At 39.7% G+C, this 20,673-nt stretch overlaps 1 pseudogene; it reads left to right on the top strand.

Annotated features, from left to right (window-relative positions):
* The first annotated feature begins 1,947 nt into the window (after window positions 1–1,947).
* On the top strand, window positions 1,948–15,414 carry LOC132107403 (cytosolic phospholipase A2-like; annotated as a pseudogene).
* The last annotated feature ends 5,259 nt before the right edge of the window (window positions 15,415–20,673 follow it).

Here is a 20,673-nt window from a genome sequence, read left to right as displayed (position 1 = left end):
ATTTGTGTCCTTATTTGTGTCCTTTACATCTATTAAAAATAACATCTTTATTTGCCTCTATATTTTTGAAAGGTATCTTTTCTTGTGTTTTTGTTAAGCCATTTTGTCAGTGCTTTATTATAGACTTGAAACTCGACCCAGATCAGTTTTAAGCATTCATTAAAGTGAATCGGTTCAAAGGAGTCATTAGTTCGCAAATCGGACGAGTCATTAGTGGACAGATATGCTCATAAACTCCGCGCATATAACGTTACTCCCAAATATATTTTTAGGTCGAACAGATTAAATTTCAGGAGCATATGCGACAAAAATGTTGGCAATTTCGAGCCTTGTAGAAGCTGCTAAACTTTCTAGCTAGAAGTAAGCAATAACCAACATGCAGTTACTTTGCCAAGTTAGCCCAGAATCGTTTAACATTAATGTTATGGAATCATGACCAAAGTGATCAATTGATTGGTCAAATTTTACTAGACCTGCATATATATACAATATATTGGATTTGCTTACATGAATCAACTGAAGCTGTTCACGTGAGTAGATGGTTGGGTTTGTGGCATTCAGAACTGTGCGCGTACACTTTGAACTTCAATCGTGACAAATTATTGGACTACTTGCAGAGTGACATGACGACATGATTCAAAGGCACAAAAAACGTTGACAGCGGTGAGCGATCATTATGTTTACCAATACCCGACCCATCGCAACCGCCTACACCCCGAAACCCCCCACCCAAACTTTTTTTTTTGCATGATTTACGAGAACATCATTTTCAGGTCGGAAAACCCGGATTTCCGGATTTTTCCGGAAGAATCACACACCCTGAGGACATCTCCGTTCATAGGACTTTGAAGTTAAACTGGGGCCGGTTGCACCAGTTAGACATAAAAAAAGCTGGTTGTAAGCCCTACTCTGGGTTTTGCAATGTCCTGCATTATGATAAATATTTATACCTGTTGCACCAACTGAAACTACGCACTTATATAACTGATACGACTATTAATATAGAACTGAATTGCTCAAGACATAATATACACATTATTTATATATACAAATTATTTATTTTTTTATTAAGTCTTTCTAATTCTACATTTTTTCTGTTGTCATGTCAGAAGTACAACAAATTCCTCGTGTGTTTGCGCACACCTGCACGGCGAATAAAGCTGATTCTGATAAGTGAAGCCACCGCGCAATATGAATTGAGTAAACATTTCCTAACAAGGCCGCGTTTTAATAGCCCAATCTGAAGTCTCCCTGCACACTCCAATGACAGATTTCATCATAACAGTGTAAAATACAATAAATGTAATACAATGCTTCTCTCTAGAGTTTTTTTTTAATTGTTTTTATAGCTGACTGTTTATGTAGGAATGTATTTGAGGTAATTTTGACTTTACGGGACATGTTGTGTTTTGTTGTCTTTCTGTGGCTGAAAAAACATGTTTAGCCTATATATATATTTTAATGAAATTCACAGTATTTGAAAGCTGATAATTTATTTCTTTATTATAATTTTTTGCTGTTGTTGTTATTTTATTATTATTTAAAGTAACAAATATTTCTAAGCATTTACACTGTCCTTCCAAGAAAGATGTCAAATGGTTCAGTTTCTTTTAATAATGCCAGTTATATTTTACTGCATAATTATTACATGCTTGGCAGAAATACATTCTGTATTCAATTACTGTCGACATAGCTTCTATCCTGCCGGATAAGACCATAAACGTTACAGTTCACCTCTGCAGTAATTAGCAAACAGACATGAATCCTAAAAATGAATAATGTCTGAGCAAATCATGACTTTTCACTTTATACCTAACTCTGACTAGGCGTAAGATTTATGCAATGTGTATATAGTAAATTCTATGCACGATTTAAAGTGCATTTTACGTCCAGCCTAGTCTTACAAGTGGATGTACTGTACGTCCAGCTGGTGCAACCAGCCCATGCATGTCTCTCACAGATCACATCTTTGTAAGTAGGAAAAACAGTCTCAGATTGTGGTCTCTGATAAAAAAAAAAATAACAGTGTGGCTTTCAAGGTAGTAGACTAAGCCGAAACATAAGGCATTTATCAGCAGATTCAGCAGAGATGTTTGCTGAATGACCACTATTTTGGTTTTCCAAAAACTTCTTTTTTATTTTTTTATATGTTTTTTAAATTTACACCAAGAATGGTGATGTGCATTGGTGTGGATGTCATGTATCACTCATAGCCTTCCATGGACAGGTGATTGCGCTAGATTGGCCAATGCTGGCTTGAGTAAAAAAAGAGCAGAAACAGAAAACATATGCTACTTTCCATAGATCAAACTTTGTTTTATGAGATCAGGTTCTACATAAATTATTTTAAATATCATATATATTTGTATATGCTTCTGGCTAACCGACTCAAAGTGACAATGTATTGGTGTGAAAAAGTTATGTTGCACCAATCTCCAAAAGTGTACTTTATGGGCTTTGCCAATTTTATTGGCATGTCCTTTTCACCCTCTTTTAATTAGGTGTAAATATTTTTTTTAGAGATTTGTTCAAATTTTAAAAATTAAAATATTTATTAGTTATAAAGATTATAGTAATAGTTTTAAGAAGTAGGGGAAGCACTAGCAGCAGTAATGGTGGTGAGCTGAGTGTTCTGTGTATTTTTTAGGTTGAACTGCAAATCTCACACAAACTCATAATAAAAGTGTTGTGGGCTGAAAATGTCACCAAGGGACCTCTTGGAAACCTGTGTTGAGTACTTATTTTCTATACTTTTTCTGTATGAAGTTTAGGTACTTACAGTAGGAGGCATTGTACTTCACACAGTATAATGCACTTCCTTCATTAGGTTTTAGCTCCTAAGCTACTAATAAGACCTGATTTGGGTATTTTACAGAATAAATCATGATTGCTTCTAACAAACTAACTAATCATTCTTGTAGTGGATACCCTGACCCATATCTGGAGTGTTTCATCCCACTTCCCCAGAAAGCAGAAAAAAAATACGACATATAGACAACAGCATCAATCCAGAGTGGAATGAGGCCTTTGAATTTATCCTCGACCCCAACCAAAACAATGGGCTTAAGGTAAAAAGAAACAAAATTTATGTTACGAATCTAAACATAATCAGCTCTTCTTCAACATTACAGTCATTATAATAGTATAATTTGCTATTCACTACGCAGCAGAGAAGCAGAAATAAATATAAAAGGTGCACACGTGTGTAATTTCTGGCCCACTAGTTACAGATGGAAGCTCAAAATGATTGTTTCCAAACAGGTTTGCCCATGTTTACCATTGATGAATACATGTAGTTTATTGTAACTTTAAACTCACAGTATGTCAGGTTATACCACCCAAAAACAGACCAATGTTCAACCCCAAATTGTCTCTGCATATTTAATATAGATTAATGTTTTTTTACACCGAATAAATTACACACTTCCTAGCAGTACATTGACCTATCATGCTGCTTTAATAAGGCTTTGCTATTTCCATCTCTGTGTAGTAATTTAAACCTTCCTTCAAATCTTTTATGTTGATCAGGCTTTTGGAACGCACTGTTCTTAGTAGTGTACGTACAGTCAGTGATATGGTTTCTGTCTCTGGTTTCCAGCTGACATTAGTGAATGCTAACTATGCTGTGGATAAAGGATACTGCTTTATATGACTGCTCTTAACTTAAATTTGGACAAACAATACTGGTGTCATATCTTATAGGAAAAGTAAGTTTCATCTATTTGAGGAACACTTTCTCTTTAAGAATGTTTTAAAAGGAAAATCAACCCTATCATATTTACTTTTTATAGTACAATAACTTATACTGTATTTTGATTTATATCATATTATATTATACTGTCAAAATGTAAAAATGTCAATGTCAATGCTGTTGTCACATTTGTTTAGAATTTCTTCTCTCCCTGCCTTCTACCATTTTTGATGTGGATTGTGGTAATGTCGGTTATTGTAATTTCACAGATGACCAACGTATACTTAGAACTTTCCTTGGAGGAGTGTTACTGTATGTATAATCACAATCAACAAAACTGGCTTCTGTGAGTTGTGTATAATAATATATATCTTTTATAGTTGAAGTGCCACAAATCCGACTTTTTCCACTGTTCTCAGCTGAGCAATAGACCTGCAATTCAATCTGGATCTGTGCCCTAAAGAAAGGCTCTATAGACAACACCGGTATGACAGAGTCATGCTGGGCATCAAGAAATTGTTGCACATGGAGGAACCTTCCCACCTCCCTTCCTCTCCTCATGAAGTACCACTCAATCATTGAATGCTTCCTCAGAATCCATTGACTGCAGCTCAGATTTCTAGATAACTTTAGGGAAGTCATCATCTACCAGATAAGAAAGCAACATTAAGTAGCCGTAACAAAATATAATAAATATTTCAACATTAAAGCTTTTAATGATGGTTTTGTTTTTTGAATGTTCTCAGGTGGCCTTCATTACCAAGTTTCTGTTTTCTTTGACACATTTCTTATGCCTTTACTGGTTCAGTATTGGCTCAATGTGAAAATGGACAAGCTAAAGAGGAAATGTTAGTCAGAACTCATAGGGCTTGCGCAGTACAGGATGATTTCATAATCAATCAGTGAATAAAAAACATGAACCATAGGCCGGAAATGACAAAAGTTAAACTGCTTTTATGCATTTAAAGGATTAGTTCACTTCCAGAATAAAAAATTCCTGATAATTTACTCACCCCTATGTCATCCAAGATGTTGAGGAAAACATTCCAGGATTTTTCCTCTTTATAGTGCATTTCAATAGGAGCCAACGGGTTGAAGGTCCAAACTGTTTCAGTGCAGCTTCAAAGGGCTCTACACAATCCCAGCCGAGGAATAAGTGTCTTATCTAGCCAATCATTTTGCTAGATAATGCACTTATTCCTCAACTGGGATTCCGTGGTCAAACAGTATATACATTTTTTTTTTAGAAAATGACCATTCATTTAGCTAGATAAGACACTTATTCCTTGGCTGCAATTGTGTAGAGCCGTTAAAGCTGCATTGAAACTGCAGTTTGTACCTTCAACCCGTTGGCACCAATTGAAGTCCGCTATTGAGCAAATACCTGGAATGTTTCCCTCAAAAACATGTTGGGTTATGCATGTAACCATGGTTCCCTGAGAGGGAACGAGACACTGCATACTCTAGTGGACACTTTGGGGACTGCCACCAGCAGGGTCAGCGTCTGAAGCATTTGTGAAAATACTCCAATTCTATTGATCCATATAGCCTGTGACATCATGGGTGACTTTGGGAAAAGAAATGCCATGCCACGATGCATTCCTGTCCACCTGGTGGGAGAGCACCAAGGAAGTGACAGACATACACCAAACCTTTCCTCAGAAAGGGGCCAAGGCACTAATGCCCAGGGCCAATCACATACAGTAGCTTGGCAGTAATGGGGAACCCAGTTTCAAATGAAATCGGGACATCCAAACCAAGTTAGGAACACAGCTATCCAGCTATCTACCAATACCTTCCCACAAAACTGCCCAAAAATACCCTAGTAAGGTGAGTGGTCACCGAGTTGGAGCACAGCTATTCTTGAATTGTAGTTCCCTTATATAATGCTGAAGATTGCCCAGATCAGAGAGTGGGCCATCTATTAAAACTTAAACAGGGGAGATGGCACAGTTTAGGAGAGGGGCTCTTGGAGACAACTACTAAAATGCCCTAACAAGAGGAGCAGTTGCTGAGCTGGAATACATATATCCTTGAATAGCAGTTTCCTAGGCAAGGATTCAGTGCTTACTTGAGAGAGCTTATGCCAAGGGAAGCGCAATTTAGTCACAGAAGCCAGGCTAGAACACAGCTGCCCTTAGAACACTATATTCCAGAGCAAAGTAAGATTGAGCTGGAGCATAACTTTACACAGACAGCTACACTCTGAGCAGGGGAAGTTTATTTATATCCCTGAAGAGGGGGAATAGTCTATTCAGCCCAAACGTAATATGCAGGATTCAGAGGGACCACCCAATAAAACATAAACAGAGACCTGGGGAGGCAGGCTCCTAAACCTAAATTGCTGAACACAGGAAGGGATATTCCCCTCATAATCAAGCTTGGAATACAGCTGTCAACTATGTTCCAAACTATGTTTAGTCCCTCGGATGATACTTTAAACAGACGTCCCGACTCTTTGTGGTCATTAAAAATCCTAGGATGTCCTTCGAAAAAGAGTAGGGGTGTAACCCTGCATCCAGGACAAATTTTCCAATTGGCTTTTGACCCTCATGGCCTCCTAATCATTAACATACACTGATTGGCTACATCACTCTGTCGCCTCTCCACCAATAAGTTGAGGGCGTTCTGGTGCAATATGGCTGCTGTCGCATCATCCAGGTGGATGCTGCACACTGGTGGTGGTTGAGGAGATTCCCCCTTTCATGTAAGGCACCTTGAGTACCCATAAAAACGTTATATAAATTTTTACCAATTATAATTATTATAAAATATATAATATAGGGCAGGGATTCTCAAATCTGGACCTCAAGATCCACTTTCCTGCAGATTTTAGCTCTAACCCTAATCAAACGCACCTGAGCATGATAATCAATGCCAATCAATATCTTTGGGATCATTAGAAAATCACAGGCAGGCGACTTTGATCAGGGTTGGAGCTAAACTCTGCAGCGCATTGGACCTCCAGGGCAAGATTTGAGGAGCCCTGATATAGGGTATGCAGCTCCCACAGATCAAAGCTATCACAGTGAGCTGTGAAAAATGGGGGGACCATGCCACATGACATAAGCGCTTTTTCCTGCATTCCTCAGAAATAGGAAGAAATGCATGTACTCAATACAGCACTATCATTGGGATCTGATAACCCAAAAACCTCTCCACTAGAGGATGCAGTGCAAGCTCCCTAGAAGAGGAACTTTAATTCCTTTTTTGACTGAAGAAAGAAAAACATGAACATCTTGGATGACATGGGGGTGTGTAAATTATCAGGAAACCGGTATTCTACAAGCGAACTAATCCTTTAAATGCAATGAGACAGGTCACTTAGTCAATACAGTTACACTGCAGCTAGAAATGTTAGCCTAGAAATGCTAAGGATCTGGAGCACAACTCAAAGAAACTTTGTTCACATCTTGTTAGCATAAATATGATTTCCTGAAAGTATTACCAGTGTTACCTGGTACACTTTTTATGTTCTTAAATACACAGTATAACTGTGTAAGAATTAGTGGCTTCTATGCTGTGTGGGGTCTTTGTTCAGCCTCTCAGAACTTGCAGCCAAATGTAAGAAAAGGGCGGGGTTTAAGTGATGTCCAGTATACATCAGCAGAGAGGAGTCTGTTATTTCACTGGAAAGGTGAGTTATAACTTATTTTAATTAAAAATGCAAAAAAAAAGTGGATAAAAAAGGAAAAGAATGCATGGATAAATCTTTTATAATCAGATCTATAACTGACTTTCCAAGAGCATGCAGAAGTGAAAATTGAACTTCACATTAAAAAATTTTGATTACTTTTGAATTAACTTTAGACAAGTTTTGTATTTTTATATTTGTCACATATTTGTGTCAAAATGTAATTATAATTTCAAGGATGGGTTATTATTTTCTTTATGACATCAAAAATCCATTTCTATTATGCCAACTAATTGTGTAGGGTAATACTATACCTTGGAAATTTACAAAGACCATTATCAGCTACATTGTTGTCAGTGTGTTTACTGAAAGAATAAAGGGGGATGCCATTTATAGTAGTCTGACTTGTTGAACTGTCTGGGGAGAACCCAACTGCGTCAGTAAATAAGCATAAAAATGTGAGCAAGTATGTATACTTTTTTTTAGTTCAAAGAACTTTTTATTGTTCTTCTAAATCCCCAAGAAAGCCCTGAAGTGCCAAACATTTTAGTTCTTTAAAGGTTTATCTGTCAGTCTGTAACTGAATATAGACCACAGACATTCTCTTAATTCTGTTGCAAATGACTGAACAGGTCATGCCTCATGAGCTGTTGCTAGCCCTTTCTGGTTTGAGAAATAAAGAGTGGAATAATGTTTTATAGACCTTAAGTAAATAAATTCATCTTAACTAAGAACAGATTTACATCACAAGTAAACCAATTGTAATGCTCATGGCTGTTTTAATAGAACATAAATGGACCTCTTTATTATTAGCAGTTTTTTCAGACATCACATTTGCCACAGGTATTTAGTTTTTGGTATATACATGCATCAGTGCAAGTCAGTGCTTTAAGTGGGCCGGTACGCACCGGTACTCAGTAAAAGCTTCCTAATTCGTACCACCGAGAGCAGAGACTACATTACCCATACATCCTTGAGTTTTACAAGTGAAAAGCGCATGCGTCGCTTTTGCCGCTATCAATAACATCTCAACATGGCCGAAGAGGGTTTGTGAAACGCGCACACTCGGTTCGGCAAAAATTCAGATATAGTGGTCAACACTTAATATGCTCTCCTGGCTTCAGACTCTGAGTATTAAAACATCACGGTCAGAATCAGATGACTTGCTGCCTGACACCCCAGCAAGCCTGGATATCGCTGCAGGTCAGACGCAAGCTAATGAAGTAATGCAGTAGCTCTTTCAGGTAGGGTCACCAGACGTCCTGAAAAATTCGAGACACCCCTCGCTGCAGACTGTAGCGTGGTGACGTCACGTAGGTACGTCACGTACGTACGTCACGTAGGTACATCACGTATGTGTTTACCGCGCATGCGCTTGTAATTTGCATTGCGTGATGATGTTAGTTGTTTTCGCATTGTGCGTGCTTTAAAACGATGCGCATACTTAACAGAAAACTCTAATAAAATGTTAAAGTATTAAAGAACATTAAGGTTCTTTGTATATTGTAATATTACACTTTAATGGCACCTTATATATTTCTTACTGAGCTAGTCAAAATTACAACAGATAAAGTACAGTCGTCAGCTCTAATGGTGATGGTAAAATGTGTGTTGTTCACAATTTGATGCAATCGATCCGGGTACGAATCTGCCTTTTGACAGTTGTTTTCTCCCCTTTCAAATTTCAAATCACATCAGATAAGCATTTATTTTAAATAAAAACGAAGGAAATAATCAAAAAGTTGTGAGGGAGGGCTTTATTTTTTTTAATATGGTGGCATCCATTTAATAATTTGAATTAAAATTATAATTTACACTCAGTAATTATTGCATACTGTTTTATAATGTACTACAATACTGAGGTACAGATAATTGCCACTATTTGCAGTAAGTAATATAAATAGCAGAAAATCCTGCTATTTTAACATAGTATAAATAGAATCTATAGCCATTCGCACTTAGTGTAAATAGCCACTGCCTTTCTTATTTTAATCTTTCCTTTGCTATGGTTCTTGTTTATCTATTTATTAACTATAAATTTGGACATTTTTCTTTTGCTTTAGCAATACTGCATGTGAAACATTTAAGCCAGTAAAGTAGTTTTAAGTTACGTTGACTACATACAGTATGTTTTCAGTGTCTGCATCCCATTTTATGGATGGCGCCTCCAAAAAAAACTGATGACAGTGATCTTTTTTTTTTTATTTCAAAGAACAAAACAGAAAATATAATTGTATATACAAATATAGATTAAGACTATAGACATGACACAAGAAAAAAAAATCTGAAATTCACCTCCATCACTGATAAAACAATAAGCCAAGCAGTAGCCCTCAAATTCTTTGAATGGATAAAACCCACACAGGACTCCTCCTGCGATTCCTCACACAGCCAGGTGGACAGTCTTTAAATATCTCACTGCACCGGAGGCACTGGGTCAGAGAACATGACGCCCGGACACTCAGGTTGTATTGTTCAGACAATGCACTCCAGTTCACGACACCTAATTTACATAAAAGAACAAACAATACTAAAGCAAGATTAAATCATTTTGAAGAAAGGCAGAAGAGTCCTACAAGGAAAATATTTTAAATGTATTTTTAAATATATTATAGCATGGTGTTAGAAAAAAAGTTTTATTTTCTTTGTCTGTAAACTACCTACGAGATTTAATTTATAACCAGCATTAATATAAACTAAATTAATAAATTTTGTCAAGTCAAAATTTAGGCTGGCTTGGCTGGAGAAAGTTTTTTTCAATTTGAAAATGTTACAGTTGAGGGCTATACAGTCTGTCAGAGAAATAAAAACAGATAATTACAGTACTCTTGCCACATGAAGTGGGTCTCTTCTCTGAATTTCTTCTCACTGACAATGTCCCCAAAAACTCATATTAAGACATATGAAGGTCAATTTGAGAGGTAACACTTTACAATAAGGTGTCATTTGTAAACACTAGTTAATGTATTAATTAACATGAACTAACAATGAACAATACATGTGTTACAGTATCTACTAATCTTTGATAATGTTAATGAAAAAGATTACAAATATGATTTTTTTTTGCAATGCATGCAACCATCAATGGCATTACTTATATTAATAAAGTCTTTCTGCTTTATTTTAAGACATCTTTAATGGTTCATTTTAGGCGAAATAAGACTTTGAAAGACCATCATTCAAATACTATATCATAAAACATGTCATAAATGTTTGAAATCGCACACATTTCCAATGACACTCTCTATGATTATGACCAAAGCATGCTTACATTTAAACGCACATTTTATGTAAACAAAAGTAATATCTCATATCCACCATACCTTACGAACATCCGGAAGTGAATGAACCTGGATATACGCATTAATGACAGTCAGTACGGCGCACACTCGTATTTACGGTAAATACATATACGTTACTGTGCATGCGCGGTAAACACATACGTGACATACATACGTGACGTCACCGCGCTACAGTCTGCAGCGAGGAAAACTTGAAAAATTCGGGACAGTCCCGAAATCTAAACTGTTGTCCCGAATCCCGAAACTGGCCCTAATTGTCCCGAAAATTATACTAAAGCAAAATCTTGAGTAGTTATTGTCTGATAAACATTAAAAACTGTCTGCGGAGGTTGAGTCGTCCTGCAACCAGCCCCCGCCGGCTGCTCATTGGCTACAGAATCTTTAAGAAAAAAAAAATACCATAGGCGGCTAGGCACGAATTTAGATATTCATTTATCTATTCTAATTAATATATATACACAAAGACAATACAAAGTTTTTGTCCCCTTTTTGTTTTAAAGCTTGATGAAGAGAGCGCAAGTTGCTGCAGCTGCGAGGAGGACAGTAATGCACGCGTACAGGAGTGATTGACAGTTCGCGGCACTGTGTACAAAAAATATGTTTAAGCTCATTAGCGTTAGCGTTACAGAAAGGTCTGATTTACGCACTGTTACAACAGTCATTGTTTTTTTGTTTTTTTCTACAATGACATTTGAGTTCATGATTTTAATGTTGTTGTTTCTTGCGGCAGACTAAAGAGTAATGACAGACGGTTGATCTTTGAATTAAAATGTGTTTAGTTAAGGTTTGAAATTCATTATCTTTTATTATAGGCTACGAAGTCTAATATCATAAGCCATCCCGTCCCGTCACCCAAGACCACAGACACCCCCCTTACCCCTATATATATATATATATATATATATATATATATATATACACACAAAGATAGGTTGTTTCTCAGTTCCACATGGAATGAACAGCCTTTCCAGATTATTTTACTATAGGCAGATGAGAGGGTCTGTATTACTTACTATTGGAGAAAGCGTAATGGCTAACTTGGATCATGCGTCCCTTAATAACCAAATCACATTACAGCCTTGACGTCATTCAAAATTCAGTCAGAGCTATACGACACTCAATCACCTTTAACTGAAACCATAGGAATAAATGAGATGTGCCGTAAGCTGAATCCCACCTGTCGCAGAAAGCCAGTGACTTTTCTCATGAAACTGCATTTTTTTTTGTGGTAAACTCTATAGATAGTCCAATCTAGAAGTTTTAATCTAGTGTAAAACATATTGAAGATTTGCAGATAAACTGTTGATTCATGGAAATGATAAGCCATTCCATCTAAAAAGCTGTTTATTCAGCGTAGTGAAGCCTCTGGTCTCCTTTTCCCACATACTGCCGGACCGGAAGCGTTAGCTTTAGCTGTTATGCTTTTTTGGCTAATGGTTGCAGGCTTGCCTTCTAGTGGCTTTGGCCTTATGTTGTCATCATGATCGATTTACAAGAGCTACATTGGAAAAATGTAAGCAGAACGAATCTGTGCTATTTGTTTGAGCTAAGCAGCGCAGAAGTTTTATCTGCTGGGGCCGGAGCCACGGGCTGATCTTGATCATGTGACACCGTTATACACAGTGCTGAGAGATACAGTGAAGAAAGTATTCCAATTCGCAGTAGAATCAATAATATCTGTAAAATCTTGTAAGAAGCATTCAAATTTGGCACAGAATTTTTTTACAGATATTTTTTATACAGATAAGCTACAGATATAAGAACAAACGCCACTGATGTGGAAACCAGAAAAACATTGTTCAATAAACACAAATCACCACCATTCACCATGGATTTAAAAATACCGGATCAACTTGTGGCAGAAATTATCTCATTATCATTTTTAAATGCCTGACACAACTTTTCCCAGCACTTCAAAGCTTTAAGTATTACCGAATATATGTATTGCCTCCATTTATAAAACTAAAAGTTTCATGATGTAGGAAAGCAAACACTTATTTAAAAATAAAAAAGACATTAAATAACCACTAGTAGATGGCTGCAGAGAAGTACTTATAGGCTTATTAGCCATTTTCACTCCCTAATATATATATTTTGTATTTATTAAATTATATTTAGACATTATGTATGACAGTAATAAAAGTTATCTCAACTACTTAGAAACAAGTACATCTATAATATGTCTGCTAAATATCTGAGAAACATCTGCTTTGTAATCTGATAAATGTCTCAGAAGCAGTTTTGCATGTATTCTAATAAATATCTATTTGACATCTGACAGGAAACATCTTAGAGATGTAATGCAGATGAGCAAGCGCTTAAAAAAATACATCTTGCATATGTAAATACCGACATCTCCAAGATTGGGGTGAGTGCTTTACTGTCAGGTGCTGGTGCCACCTTCTGTAGAACTTAATGGCACTGGTGCTGGTGTCCTCAAATGTTAGTCTGGAGTCCTACAATGGTTCTCGGAGTAAGAAAAGGCATAACAATGTTAGGAGAATGTTTTTGTGGTATATTTTCACTGCAAAACAATAAGAAATGCCACAATTATCACCACACATTTTGAGAAAAGCCACAGCAAAAACACCAAAAATCTGAAAAGTTCCATGAAATCCTTGAGGGACCGATAAATGCTGCTGAATGAAAGGAACTATACAGACACTGAGACATCAAGGGAATCACCCTCACATCACGTGTCATTGAAGTACTAAAATAATCCTAAGAGACAGAAAGAGATCCAAACCAATCCTACATCCACAATAGACTAAAACTGTGGTAACTGTCAATACCTCAGACTTTGATTAATCATTTTTGTCTGAAAATGCATGTCAATTTTATTCAGGCTCATTCACACAAAATAGCTTATGTACAGTATGTTTTGAGCATTTCGTTTAGTTGATTCATGCACCTGCCTTCGACAAAAGTGACATGCATTATCAACATTCTCAAGAAGCTGAAATCTGAAACACTGCTTTCGCACATTGCCAGAAACTATCTGAAGTATGCAATATCATTATGTTTCTTAGAACTTAGTGTTGGTCTGTTGTCCAAAATTATTAGTTATCTCTATATAATTAGACCTCCTGTTTTTCTTGTAATTGTTACTGTTTATTTGTTATCATGGGCATGTTTTGCAGATTTTTGTTGGTTGTGGATCCATTTCTATTGTGGTTGTGTTTTGATTGGCATGTTTTAAATGACAGATTGGGTGGAGTTCAGTCCGTATGAGATCAGAATGGCTAAATATGAAACCTGACCTTTTTGGAAGCAAGCAATTCAGGTGTAATGTGGTCAAGAAGCATGAAGAGAACCCTCTTTACTTCCTTATGAGTACAGACTCTTTGTTTTCTGGATTTCTCTTAGTAGTAGAGAATCATGAGAAGAAAGTGTTCTTATAGAAATAGTGACACCATATAGTTGGAATTTTCACAGTCAGAGTCATATCACCTGATTTAAGGGTGTTGGTTCAGTCATTTACAATAATCTCATCCTTACTATATTGCAATGCAAGAAAAATGTGTGTTGTAATTCAATAGCACACACGCAAAATGTATGACCGTAACTGTGACCGTAAAGACACATTCTTTGAAAGGTGTACTGCCTAGATTAAATTTCACAGCAGATTCAAAGGATATTTTTTTACAACACTGACAAAGTTGTGAAGCCCACATCACATGCAAACATCCTGGCACACACATTCATACTGGGATGATCTGAGTGATTGTGATATTCTCAGGTAGAGAAAAAATATAAAGGCAGGTATACATATTTGCATGTCTAAAGGTACACTAAGAAAAAAAAAGTTTATGTCTAAAATATTATTTGGAAAATATTACAATAATAATGTCACATTTATTTTTATTAAATAATTTTTGTATGTATTGTAAATTTGTATTTCTTTTTTCAATACGTAATCTTATTATTTTTCTGGATCCCACAGCACCCCATCAAAATAAAATGTAGGTTTTGTCTTCTACCTGCAGAGGACGAGTATCAGGCCAGCAGGATGCAGAGCATGGTTAGCTTTTTAAAACACGAGAAGGCAGAGCAGGAAAAGTACATAACTTCATGTTGATCTTAAACCTCAACAATGCTGTGCCACTTTCCCATTTCACTGAGACTGCCAGTCCCATGGAGGATGAGGTTGATGTGGTCACAGGTAAGAGTTCATGTTTGTAAGGGTCATTTAAGTTCATCCTCAAGGGTTGCCTTATTGTTCTTTTTTTTTAAATTTGGATGTTTTCAGACCCATTTGAGTTTGTCTGTATCTATGAGCCATTAGACATAAAGAGCAAGAAAATTAATGTGGTGGACAGTGGCTTGACCTTTAGCTTTCTTATCCTCTGATTCAGAGACCTCGTTATCTACTTAGACTTTTCTGCCTAACCGAGTGACTCTAGTCCTCTATTTAAGGTTAGTACTCGGGCTAGTGTTATCAATTATAATACGTAAAAAAAACTCAAGTAATTATCTGTATATCAATTATGTAGCTTAAAGAACATTTTACATGCACAGACAATATGCATGCCACATAGGTTTTGTAAATGATTGTTCCTTTCTGCTTCTGCTAGCTGAAAAATGAGCATGAATGAACAAAACATCCATTTCCCAAGATCAACCCAAAGGTGTTTGATTGGGAGGGAATGAAGGAGTGTTATGTATTTAAGCCCAAACAAGGAGAAAATAACTGCCCTATTATTATCCGTTTTATCCTGGTCAACATTGAATTCAGGACGTTCAAAGCTCCAGGTGTGTGTTCTTTGTGTTTACGTCTGTGTACTTAAGGATTTTTTTAAATGGAAAAAGTCCGCTCTGCATATGCAGATTTATAGTCAATTCCGACAAATTCAGGGAATTCGGTTGTTTCTGGAGCGTCCTTATCGGTTTACACTGTGCTGTGATTTGCACAGTGATACATTTGTTGTGTAGTGAGGATCGTGTTTGACTCTTTATTGAGCTGGTTGATTTACATTCCTGTTTATGTAATGCGTAAAGTGGGCATGATTCTATACAGTATGAATCTTTACAGCTTTGAAAAGTTAATTTGGATGTTTTAATTATAAGATGTGAGTTCAGCTCAGATACTTAGTTTTTTTTATTTTTATATTAGCACTTTTTAGCAAATTAGATTGATAGTACTACTTTGTTCTCACAGTTTCAATGGTAAACAGTATTTTAAAGAATAACATTTGTATTGTATTCATATTTTTAGCTGATTTCAATTTTGTGTGGATTTGTTTGATTCAGTTTCTGAATTCTCAATGTTTCTTTTGCTTCATGTTTAGGCTTGTTTATGCAAGTCAAGTTTTTAAATCCCTTATCATCGTTATTATCTAGGTCATCAAAGAAGGCATAGAGGACAGTATCTTGAATATAGGAACGAGACTCCATCTCGCTGCTCTGCCTCTCTTTCTCTCAGTCAAGTACAAAACAAAAAAACACCTGAAGAGGGTGTCCAAAGGACAAGCATGCCAATAAGTATGCGGAGTATGATGGCATTCTAGCCACAGGAAGTTGTCACACATCTCATCATGGAAACGCTTTTTTAAACTGAAAAACAACTCCACAAACTGTGAAACCAGATGATCTGGTCTTCTAAAAATAGAAGTGGTGAGTGACACAATGCAATGACCATTTACAGTCTAATTGTTGACATTAAGTTGTGCAGGTGCTTTAGTTTTTCTCTAAATTGTTCTGTGAACTTTTATTGAGATACATAATGTCTATTTAAAGTGCAGAGATTTACTACTTCTCATTAGTTCAACCCCAAATACATTTTTGTTATCATTTACTCACCCTTATTTAGTACTTTTTTATTCGTCTGCAGAGCATAACCTATATTTCGAAGGTCATTGGGGTCCAAAAAACATTTGACCTTCACTGTATAGATGAACAAACACTTTTCTAAATGTATTATTTGGTGTTCTACAGAAGTCAGGTATGGAACAACATGAGGGTGAGCAAATGACAACAGAAGTTTTATTTTTGGTTGAACTGTCCTATTCAATACAAAATTATCCTTTGATTATAATAACTAATTACCTATCCCAAGGATGTGACCAAAAGCACCTTTGGGCTTTTGGTGTGTTTATGTTTTAATGGCAACTGCTAAAACAACATCATAAAAGTCCACTCCTGATTTATGTTTTATGAACTGAGGGAGTGCCTCAACAAAAGAGCAACATCCCGAGGTACAAAACAAAACATGAAACCTTGGCAATGTCACTGCTCTCTTGCTGTAGTCGGTTATCGCTTGGATGGAGAGGTCATTTTTATTTTGAGCTGTATCATTTCCCTTTACCCTTAACCACTACTGCCCATTAGTATGTGAGGAGTGAAAGGGACAAGAAAAGTAGGTGCTAGATAATCCTCAAACCAACACTTTGATATCAGGATGACATTATGCACCTTTTTTTCACACAGTAAAATGGTAGATCATGAAGTTTTTTTATTATTTATATATATTGTGGCAGGGGGGGGCGTGGTTTAGTGAAGTCTGCAGCGGGAGAGAGAATCAGGAGACGAGTGGTAAGTGAGTGGTTTGGGCAGAAATTATCATCGCCTGTTTCTTGTTCCAGTAATTGGCGTGGAGAGAGTATAAAACGCCAGGGGAGACGGAACCAAGTGAGAGAGAGATGGACTGCTGACGCGAGCCGGGAACGGAAACCGGAGTTATTTTCTGTTTAATAAATACGTCAGCAGTCCAGCCGACCCCTTTGTCCTCTTCCTTGCCCACACGAACTTACTACACTGGTGCCGAATCCCGGGAAGGAAGAAGGACCGCCGCCGCCGCCATGCAAAGCCCGTCCTCCACGCCGCTTGAGGTAGTCCCCACCTCTGGCATCTTCCCTCGTGGTCCTGCACCGCGAACAACAACAGGCCCTGCTGGACCTGAGGACCGATCAGGAGAGACGATTCCAGGCCATCGTTCAGGCCCAGCAGGAGGACCGCGAGAGGTTCCGGAGCTGGGTTGATCGGGAGGTTCACGCCGAGGCCGCCGGGCCGCCCGCCGCCCCCTTCCACCTGCCACTGCACAAGATGGGGTCCCAGGACGATCCGGAGGCCTTCCTGGAACTGTTCGAGAAATCGGCGGAGGCCTGCGGGTGGCCCCGCGAGCAGTGGCCGGTGCGCCTCATTCCCCTGCTCTCCGGTGAGGCCCAGGTGGCCGCCTAACAACTTCCGGTGGCGAACCTCCTGGTCTTCAACGACCTGAAGAGGGCCATCATCCAGCGGGTCGGCCGGTCGCCAGAGCAACATCACCAGCGCTTCCGATCCCTGGACTTGGGCGAGGCCGGTCGGCCCCTCGTGATGGCCCAACAGCTCCGGGACTCCTGCCGCAAGTGGCTACTAGCCGAGGGAAGCGACGTGGAGCATGTCATCGACCTGGTGGTGCTGGAGCAGTTCATCACTCGGCTTCCCAAAAAGACGGCCGAGTGGGTCCAGTGCCACCACCCCACGTCATTGGACTCATCCATCCATCTGGCGGGGGCGGGGCGGGTTTGACCAAGGGCACTTCGTGAGTCCCAGGGCCCCGCCTGTCCCCCGGAGGGGACAGTGCTTCCGTTTCTCTGCTCTCTCCGCGCCAATTCTCCAATCCACTCCCTGCCACTGGGGCGGCGGGTAGGTCTGGGCTGGCCTGTTGGCGTTGCGGGGACCCGGAGCATTTCGTGGACAGGTGTCCAGTGATGGAGGTGGGGACAATGATCCCGGTCGTCCCAATTATGATTCAATTCCGGGGACAAAAGCATAGTGTGGAGGTGGCGGTTAGTCCCCACCTCCGGCATCCGATAATTTTGGGAACGAATTGGCCCGCGTTTACGGTTTTATTGGGGTTGTCATGTGCGGATGCCTCTTGGGGAAATAAGGCGCGGAAGGAGACCGCGCGGGTACAGGTGGGGGAACACTGAGCCAGGACCACTGGGTTCTGCTTCAGGGGAACCGAACGAAATCGAGAGACTGATTCTCTCGGAGCGTGATGACTGTCCTCTGGAGCAGTCTCAGGATGAGACACTAAAACATGCGTTTCAACAGGTCCGCGCCATCGATGACCAGTCTCTCCAACCTGCCCTCCCGCTCTCCTATCCGTATTTTGCCATTTTAAAAGACCGGTTGTATCGAGTGACCCAAGACGCTCGGACAAAAGTGAATACAACCCAGTTGTTAATTCCAAAGGGCCACAGGGAAATGCTTTTCCATGCGGCTCATTCTAATCCTATGGCGGGCCATTTGGGACAGGCCACAACACTAAATCGCCTCATGACCCGTTTCTTTTGGCCGGGCATTCATGACAACGTGCGCAGGTGGTGCACGTCTTGTCCGGAATGTCAGTTGGTGAACCCACCGGCCACCCCAAAAGCGCCTTTGCGCCCTCTTCCCTCAATGCAGGTCCCCTTCGAAAGAATTGGAATGGACCTCATCGGGCCATTACAGCGATCGACACGAGGACATCGCTTTGCATTAGTCATAGTTGATTATGCAACACGATATCCTGAAGCGGTGGCCCTCCGCAACATTTCCGCTAAAAGTGTTGCGGATGCCCTGTTTCGTCTTATCTCCCGGGTGGGGGTTCCAAAAGAAATCCTCACCGATCAAGGCACGGCGTTTATGTCACGTATGCTACGCGAACTGTACGGGTTATTGGGCATTAAATTGATTCGAACTAGCGTCTATCACCCACAAACCGACGGCCTGGTCGAACGATTTAATCGCACTCTTAAAACCATGATCCGTAAGTTCGTTCACGAAGACGCCAAAAATTGGGATAGGTGGCTAGAGCCCTTGTTATTCGCTGTGCGAGAGGTCCCACAAGCCTCCACGGGGTTTTCCCCCTTCGAGCTTCTCTATGGGCACCAGCCCCGGGGAGTGCTCGACGTACTGAGAGAAACTTGGGAGGAGGGACCCTCTCAGGGCAAAAACGAAATTCAATACGTGCTGGACTTGAGAACAAAACTCCACACATTGGGGCGGCTATCAATGGAGAATTTGTTACAAGCCCAGGACCGCCAGAGACAGCTGTATAACAGGGGAACTAGGTTACGCAAATTTGCACCGGGAGAGAAAGTACTTGTATTACTCCCAACGTCGAGCTCTAAATTAATGGCTAAGTGGCAGGGACCGTTTGAGGTCGCACGACAAGTCGGAGATCTCGATTATGAGGTAATACGGTCCAACAGGAACGGGGCCCGTCAAATTTACCACCTCAACCTCCTTGAAAAATGGAATGAGGCAGAATCAGTGATGTTGGCAACGGTGATTGGGGGGGAGGATGATGTCGGTCCAGAGGCGAATATCAAACCACAATCCCTCGCCCTGGCTCCAGGTGGAGATCACCTCTCGCCGTCCCAACTTACTGATTTAACGAAATTACAGGCAGAGTTTGCCGACGTTTTCTCGCCCCTACCGGGCTGTACTAACCTGATTCAGCACCATATCGAGACCGAGCCGGGCGTGGTAGTTCACAGCCGGCCGTATCGCTTACCTGAGCACAAGAAAAAAGTAGTTCAGGCTGAATTAGGTGCTATGCTTGACATGGGGGTAATAGAAGAATCCAACAGTAACTGGGCGAGCCCGATAGTTTTAGTTCCGAAAACAGACGGCTCCGTCCGGTTCTGTGTGGATTATCGCAAGGTGAATGCTGTGTCGAAATTCGACGCGTATCCAATGCCGCGGGTTGACGAGTTGCTTGATTGGCTAAGCACGGCTCGCTTTTATTCGACATTGGACTTAACAAAGGGCTATTGGCAGATCCCCTTGTCTCCCTTATCCAAAGAAAAAACAGCTTTCAAAACGCCGTTTGGTTTACACCAATTTGTTACCCTTCCGTTTGGCTTGTTCGGGGCACCTGCTACCTTTCAGCGCCTCATGGATAAGATTCTGCGGCCCATGCTGCATTTGCGGCTGCCTACCTGGATGATATCATTATATTCAGTAATGATTGGCAGCGGCATATGCAGCATCTGAGGGCTGTCCTGAGGTCGCTGAGGGGAGCAGGGCTCACGGCCAACCCAAAGAAGTGTGTGATTGGGCGTGTGGAGGTAAGGTAT

Source organism: Carassius carassius, chromosome 27 (assembly GCF_963082965.1).
Source record: "Carassius carassius chromosome 27, fCarCar2.1, whole genome shotgun sequence".
Lineage (NCBI taxonomy): Eukaryota > Metazoa > Chordata > Actinopteri > Cypriniformes > Cyprinidae > Carassius > Carassius carassius.
Note: the sequence above shows the minus strand (reverse complement) of the source record. Positions and strands in the feature narration are given on the sequence as shown.